At 41.5% G+C, this 7,730-nt stretch overlaps 1 long non-coding RNA gene across 1 annotated transcript; it reads left to right on the top strand.

The window, feature by feature from the left end:
- The first annotated feature begins 1,810 nt into the window (after positions 1 to 1,810).
- Positions 1,811 to 7,406, top strand: LOC120437901. Its single transcript, XR_005611487.1, has 4 exons — positions 1,811 to 1,873; positions 1,958 to 2,056; positions 2,171 to 2,284; positions 7,346 to 7,406. It is a non-coding gene; the product is annotated as an uncharacterized LOC120437901 (long non-coding RNA).
- Positions 7,407 to 7,730: the final 324 nt, after the last annotated feature.

Here is a 7,730-nt window from a genome sequence, read left to right as displayed (position 1 = left end):
GTGGCACAGACTTTTAAAAATAGTTGTTGATAATACTTGGCCTATGTGGGTTTTGTGATTTGAATATGGTTAAACGCTTAACACAGTGATTCCAATATATTCCAGTGATTCTAGTGTAGGTATATGTAGTGTATACAAGTATAAATGATTACATAGTATATATGTGAGTATATGTGATTATAATGACATAGTATATGTCCAGTGTATACAGAGATACAGTATATAATAAAATCTACAACATGAAGACACACGCACATCACATTATTTGTTCCCAGGTTTCTTCAAGGTCTCAGAGTCGGAGCAGAAACCTGCTGCAGGTTAACTATTAATCAAACTGATTTAATATTAGTGTACGGTAGCTGATCTTTGCCCTGTCAACAGAAACTTAAGAATCTTTTATGGTGTGAAGTGTTTAATGTGACGCAGCCTGTAGACACAGAGGACTGATGACGGAGAAGAAGCAGAGGATTTTCTCTGTTTCTACACAGACCTGGTCCAGACAGCAGAGCTGCAGAGTGAAGACGTTCATGGGAAGAAGCTGAGTAAGTGCAACTTTCATTCCAGTCTCTGAGGTCTCCTCTTCATCACAGAGCAGCTGCTCTTTGTTTGTTAGTGTGTTTCTGCGGAGAACACACGAAGACTGGTTTCATCTCTGACGCCTGGTGTTGGATAAAGACTCCAAAGCAACAACAAAGTCTCCAACATCCAGCTCAGAGCCTTTCAAACAGAGTGTGCAGGTTTGTTCTCCTCACGTCACTTCAGACTAACAGTCTGTGTGGGCGTCTTCATCAGACTGTGCTGCAGGCCGGTACCAACATCATGAAATGTTCTTCACACATCTGCCACTGTTTCATCTTCTTTAACAGAAGAAGTGTGACTGTGCTGTGATGTTTAATCACACTCAATGTTCATGTGGACTCTGAACAGGCTCACAGCCAAACTACCAAACTGGAGTCCTGATATGAGGACCTGCTTCAGAGTCTGGTCTCCAGTTTGACTCCGAAGTTGTTTTATGAAGGATCAGAGTTCATGTTTGTTGGTTAAATATTCTCCAGGATTCATGGAGAATATTTAACAGGACTCAGTGAATGCCCCCGCTGGTTCCTTCTGACCACTGCTGTCAGTCTGCAATGATCCTGTAGATAGATTTATGGAGGCTTTGAGGATTTGCTGAAGTCCCACTGTAGTTAGTCCACCATTCTGAGCTAGGTTCGTGTTTGTGCACTTATAATTCGTACTTTGTGAGTTCACTGAGAGTCCACAGAGGACGAGCGTGCGTGTGTGTGTGTGTGTGTGTGTGTGTGTGTGTGTGTGTGTGTGTGTGTGTGTGTTACTTTAGCAACTATAACAGAAGAATAAAAGTCCTGTTAATGCAAAAATGAGCATTAATGAGAAATTAGGAAAAACTAAAGTAAACAGTAATGTGTTCATTAATTTACTCTGGAATGATCTGAGAAGTTGATAATGAACAGTACTGAAATAAATATTCCATAATCATAAACATCATAATTCTATCAGTGCTGACTGTTGTTGTATGTCAGTGAATGCATCGTGTGTGCTTCACGGCTCCATCTAGTGGACTGATAGTAGAGCAGCTGATGGCAGCTTCCTCTGCCTCACACTGCTGTCTGACTGCATTCAGCTGACACTGAGATGAAGCAGGAAAGAAGCAGCTGATATTTGGACAGCACACATGATGGAAAGGAGGATTTCAGTTGATGTGCACATGAATGATTTGTGTTTCCTCTGCAGGTAGAAAGTGTGTGTGAGCTGAATTGAGCAGCATGGATCAGTGTGAGGACAGAGAGGAGGGAGTCCCTCCCTCTAAAAGCACTCTGTGTGGGGAACATGAGAGCCAGACCAAAGCTCAGAGGTGAGATGACCATCTCTAACTGTCCATGACTCTTCTCCATGTCACAGCTCAGCACTCACATCACTGCTCCATCATTATTCACAGGAACCCACCTGGACCTCCACCCAGCTCTGTGTCATCTAAGAACAAACGGATGAAGGATTTGTTTAGTAATTTAGGGGAGAAAAAGTCATCTGGTAAAACGTAAGTTCATGTCAATATTCAATTATTTAAAATTTTTATCAGTTTATACAGTTCACATTTTCATTAAATATTCATAAGAGGTATTTATTGAAGGGGGCTTTTTTTTTTTTTTAGGAGGCTTCGGAGACTTAAACCTGGACCTACACCCAGCTCTGTGTCCTTAAAGAGTGACTGGTCTAATGATCGCCTCATTCATTTTAATGACCAGCAGACATCTGCTGCAGAGAGGTGAGCTGTTAGTAACATGAACTCTTTGATTTAACTGCTTGATGTTGTTGGATATAAACTGCAGTGCAAACACATCATTCCCTCAATCCCATTTAAACTGTCTCTTAAAAACAAGACTTTGGTTTCTAAACAACTGAAAATCCACTTCAGCAAACAGGAAGTAATCAATAGCAGGTAGTGCACCATTTTACAGGTGGGGCTGTCTGACAACCTGTCAGTCTTAGTAAACAAGTGAAGTTAATGTACACTGTGAAGATACCAAAAAAAAACCCTCACATATATGCTTCTTCTAACATGAACCAAAGCAGTATGCTGTAGCAGTTAACGTAGTGTTTCTATGTTATACAGTTGTGGCAAAAAGCTTTGAGAATCACATAAATATTGGAAATTAGAAAAGTTGCTGCTTAACATTCTTGCACTCCAGAATGTTATGAAGAGTGATCAGATGAATTGCATAGTCCTTCTTTGCCATGAAAATTAACTTAATCCCAAAAAACCTTTCCACTGCATTTCATTGCTGTCATTCAAGAACCTGCTGAGATCATTTCAGTAATCGCCTTGTTAACTCAGGTGAGAATGTTGACGAGCACAAGGCTGGAGATCATTATGTCAGGCTGATTGGGTTATAATGGCAGACCTGACATGTTAAAAGGAGAGGTGATGTTTGAAATCATTGTCCTTCCATTGTTAACCATGGTGCATAGTGACTTTTGGAAGATGGCCTGGTGTCAAGAAGGGCAGCAAAGAAGCCACTTCTCTCAAAAAAACCATCAGGGACAGATTGATCTTCTGCAGAAAGTATGGTGAATGGACTGCCGAGGACTGGGGTAAAGTCATATTCTCCGATGAAGCCTCTTTCCGATTGTTTGGGGCATCTGGAAAAAGGCTTGTCCGGAGAAGAAAAGGTGAGCGCTACCATCATTCCTGTGTCATGCCAACAGTAAAGCATCCTGAGACCATTCATGTGTGGGGTTGCTTCTCATCCAAGGAATGGGCTCACTCACAATTTTGCCCCAAAACACACCCATGAATAAAGAATGGTACCAAAACACCCTCCAACAGCAACTTCTTCCAACAATCCAACAACAGTTTGGTGAAGAACAATGCATTTTCCAGCACGATGGAGCACCGTACCATAAGGCAAAAGTCATAACTAAGTGGCTCGGGACCACATCATTTTGGGTCCATGGCCTGAAACTCCCCTGATCTTAATCCCATTGAGAACTTGTGGTCAATCCTCAAGAGGCGGGTGGACAAACAAAAACCCACTAATTCTGACAAACTCTAAGAAGTGATTATGAAAGAATGGGTTGCTATCAGTCAGGATTTGGCCCAGAAGTTGATTGAGAGCATGCCCAGTCGAATTGTAGAGGTCCTGAAAAGAAGGGCCAACACTGCAAATACTGACTCTTTGCATGTAAATGTCATGTAATTGTCGATAAAAGCCTTTGAAACGTATGAAGTGCTTGTAATTATATTTCAGTACATCACAGAAACAACTGAAACAAAGATCTAAAAGCAGTTTAGCAGCAAACTTTGTGAAATCTAATATTTGTGTCATTCTCAAAACTTTTGGCCACGACTGTACACTGCCAGTGTTCAAGATTTACTGTTCAAATTAACTGGTCTCTTAGGAGCCACTACCAACAAGGGAAAAAGATTAAACATTGAGTATTATTTTTCACACAACAATCTATTAGTTACATCAATTTATACTGACAGAAAAAAAAAAAATCAAACTTAAACACACAAAATATTATATTATATCATATTATATTATATTATATTACATTACAGATATGAAAATTCTGATGTTTGTTCATAACACAGGCAAAGTTAATAAAATGATTGGAGAATGTTCTTGTCATTTCCAGAGATTGTTATTACTCAGATGTGATGTGAGGATTGTTGACCTACAGCTGAAGCAGACATTTTCATTCAGTGGTGCTAGTTTCAGTCGTTATGGAAATATACTGTTTATAAGGTTTGGGGAAACCTGCAGTCAGCTGAGACTTAAGAAGTCACTTGGATGAGTGACGAAACATTTCCATAATCAATTGCCCTTTTGTAAAAGCTGTCATTGAGTCTGTTTGTACACAAACTATGGGGGCCCATATTGACGTAAAAAGACCTTTCTGACAAGTAGGACCGAAACCACAGGAGGGCAGTCCTTTTAGGCCGGCATGAAATTCTAGCCGTGATAACGGGATGTCATGGTCGACCGTGTCAAAAGCTGCTGACAGGTCTAACAGTAAAAGAGCAGCAGGGCTGCCAGAGTCCAGGGTTAAAAGAATATCAAAATTATTAAAAAAAAAAAATAAATTATAAATTATTATTAAAAATTCTTAAAAGTTCCGCCTCTCTCACTATGTAGTGATTTAAAACCAGATTGAAATTTTTCAGAGATCTTGTTAAAATCAAGGTGGGCCTGCAACTGTAAGTACACCACTTTTGGCTGTAATTAGACACAACAGTTGGGTCCAGGTTATGTTTTTTAAGAAGAGGCTGGACTATAGCTTGTTTAAGGCATGATGGGACACAGCCTGTAGCAAGGGACGTATTAATTAATCTCAGGATAAAAGGCCCAACAGTATTAAAAGTGTTTTTAAGCAAGCTTGGGGAGAGACAATCAAAGGGGCAGTGTGATGATCTTAGGTTACGAACTATCGCAGTCAAGTGTCACAGCTCGTGGGATGAGCCATGTGGAATTATTAAAGGACCCAAAACGCAAGGAGAGCACGGAACATATGAGTGAACGTTTATTTTCAAAGTGGCAGAATGACACGAACAGGCAGAGGGGGTATGAGGGGCAACTGAGGAAATCTAAACTGGGAAAACTAAAGAACAAACCTGAAATGATAACCAAACAGGGTGAAGGACAGAGAGATGCAAACAGATGCAGGGAAACCACTCAGGATGACAGAGGGGACTAACACAGACAAACCAGCAACAGGCAGGAGAACACACAGGGCTTAAATACACACAGCAGTAATCAAGGGATGACAGACAGGAGGGGAACACACCTGGGAGAAATCAGGGCTGACGAGACAGGGGAAACATATTCTGAACACACTCACATGAGACAAAGACCTTCAGAATAAAACAGGAAACTTACAGACACAGAGAACCAGGCAAGACACTGAACTTGGGAGGACGGTATATGAGGGCACACAACAAAGGCGCAGTAGAGTTCAGGTGTAACTCAAATAGCTGGAGTTGAAAACTAGAAAATGAATAGTGCTGTAATGTTTGATGGCAATGAAATCGAGTGTTGAACACGGTGGCTAAGCCTCCCCCCCCCACCAGAGGACTGAGGGAGGCTGAAGAATGAGCAATTAGGAGGAACCAGTTCCGAAAAAGCTACAGACTCACCCGGTTGAAGCCATGTTTCTGTCAGAAACAGAAAGTACAGCTGTTGTGACTTTAGGAAGTCGTTTAATATAAACAAATTGTTTGCTAAAGATCTTACATTTAGTAGAGCCATTGGAAGGGCGTAGATCCTAGCATCTGATGCTCTGGCAAGCTTGCGAAGATTTCTGTGGTCCACACCGCATCCACGGGTCCGAGGCCGCTTAGGAAATAAAAAGCTGAAAGCTCCAGGGACAACAGGCAGGATCCATGTAATGATTTACTCTCCTGGTCCTATAGTTCCACGGGAAGCACAGAGAAAAGCCTTGACTTTGATGAGTGTACCAGCCCGCTTTCCTCGTTTCCTCGGGCCCTTCTTCCAGGAAGTGGTGTAGGAGTGTCGGTATAGATAGGCCAGAATACGGGGCTCAAAAAGTGGTGGAGGCCCATAATCATCTCCTGTCACCGTTTGTTGAAGAGCCAGATCATATGATGCTTTGATTTCTAAAAGTAGCTGGCGATTGTACACACGTAGACCAAGGGCATTTTGGGATAATCTAGAAAAGGATAAAGCTAGCGAAAGCCAAAGCAAAGCTAGCAAAGTTGACGGACGCAATGTCGACAGACGTGTCGCCATGTAAAAGTGCACCAGACAAACAAATATTACCTTGTTTTGGAATAAGTTTATTTGAATTCATCTAATAGGATTGCTGATATATGAGGTTGTTCACATAGTGCAAAAAATGAGAGAAGATAACATCAATCTATGTGCGGTTGACAAGTTTCAAATTGAGAAAATTCTCCAGTCATAACAGGTTTAATTTTAATGGTGTTATGAACAGTGGTACTCTTCTTACTGGTGTCAGTGTCAGGGTCCTCAGTCGGTGACCCAGTCTTTTGTGTTGTCAGTTATTTATAGTTTTTGCTGTCTTTATTATTTGAGTACCTCTTTTTTCTTGGTTGCTCTGTCTGTGCTCCATGTTCTCTTGTTCCCCCTCTCTCTCTGTGTGTTCTCATGATAGGGTAGGGCTAGGTTTCACAATGAGCTCACCCGAGACCCTGGCTGATTGTGACCTACACCCATTTTCACACCTTGGCTCGTGTGATTAGGTAGAGGATCAACAGGGGGTCCATTGTCCCTCTTGGGGGGTTACTCCCACAGAGCTTAAATCTGGGACTCACCACCATTTGACCCTAGAACTGAAGAAGCTTCTCGGATAAGAGGTGAAACGTCTTCAAGCAACTTAAAGAAGTTCAGACGCTTTTCTTTCCAAGCTCCTTAGCCTCCTATCTGCTTCCATTTCCTGGAATCAAAAAGACAGACACAAAAACACACCCTGCGAAGCCTTGGCTATCTAATATTATTCCACTGTTGATCCTGAGGTCTGGTTCGGTGACATCTTGTTTGGACTCTCTGACCCAGAGACTATTTTAACTATTGTCAGTGTGAGCATGTTGCAAAACCCTCTGCACTCTACGTCATCTCCCAATATTTCAAATCCAGACAGTAGCGTTGGACAAAGCTTTTAATCCTCAATTACAGAGCGCCAACTCAATTATGAGCACATTTGTATTGTGTATAAATAAAATAACAAAATAATAATTTTCAATCCTAACACTACAGGGAGTTATCTGAGTCAGTTTGTTTGTCAAAATGCCTTTTTCTTGATATTTATCCTGTGCTTGAACTAATTCTTCAGGATTCCTCCACAGAGTGGACCAGAAGAGCTCAGAGGTTCCCAGTGGTCAGTCTGCCCAGCAGCATCAAACACAGCTGGACTCCATATTTATGGTCTGTACATGTACAACAACTACTTTTACATGAAATCTGTTCAAATTCATGACCATGCTGCAATTTGTAGACCAGTGGATTGTCAGTGTGTCCAACATGGATCTGATGTTTGGCTCCATGATTTCAGTCTGATTGGGTCATTCGTAAAGTATTCTGTTCCAGCTGCTTGAGGACAACATCTTCACTTTTGTGAAGAACGAGCTGAAGAGGATACAGAAGGTTCTGAGTCCATATTACCCAGAATGCTTAGAGAGTCAGAGGATGTATGAGGAGGTGTTCGAGGGAGAGAATAGAGAGCAGAGGAGG

This window comes from Oreochromis aureus, linkage group 3 (genome assembly GCF_013358895.1).
Source record: "Oreochromis aureus strain Israel breed Guangdong linkage group 3, ZZ_aureus, whole genome shotgun sequence".
Lineage (NCBI taxonomy): Eukaryota > Metazoa > Chordata > Actinopteri > Cichliformes > Cichlidae > Oreochromis > Oreochromis aureus.
This window is presented reverse-complemented; position numbering and strand designations above follow the sequence as displayed.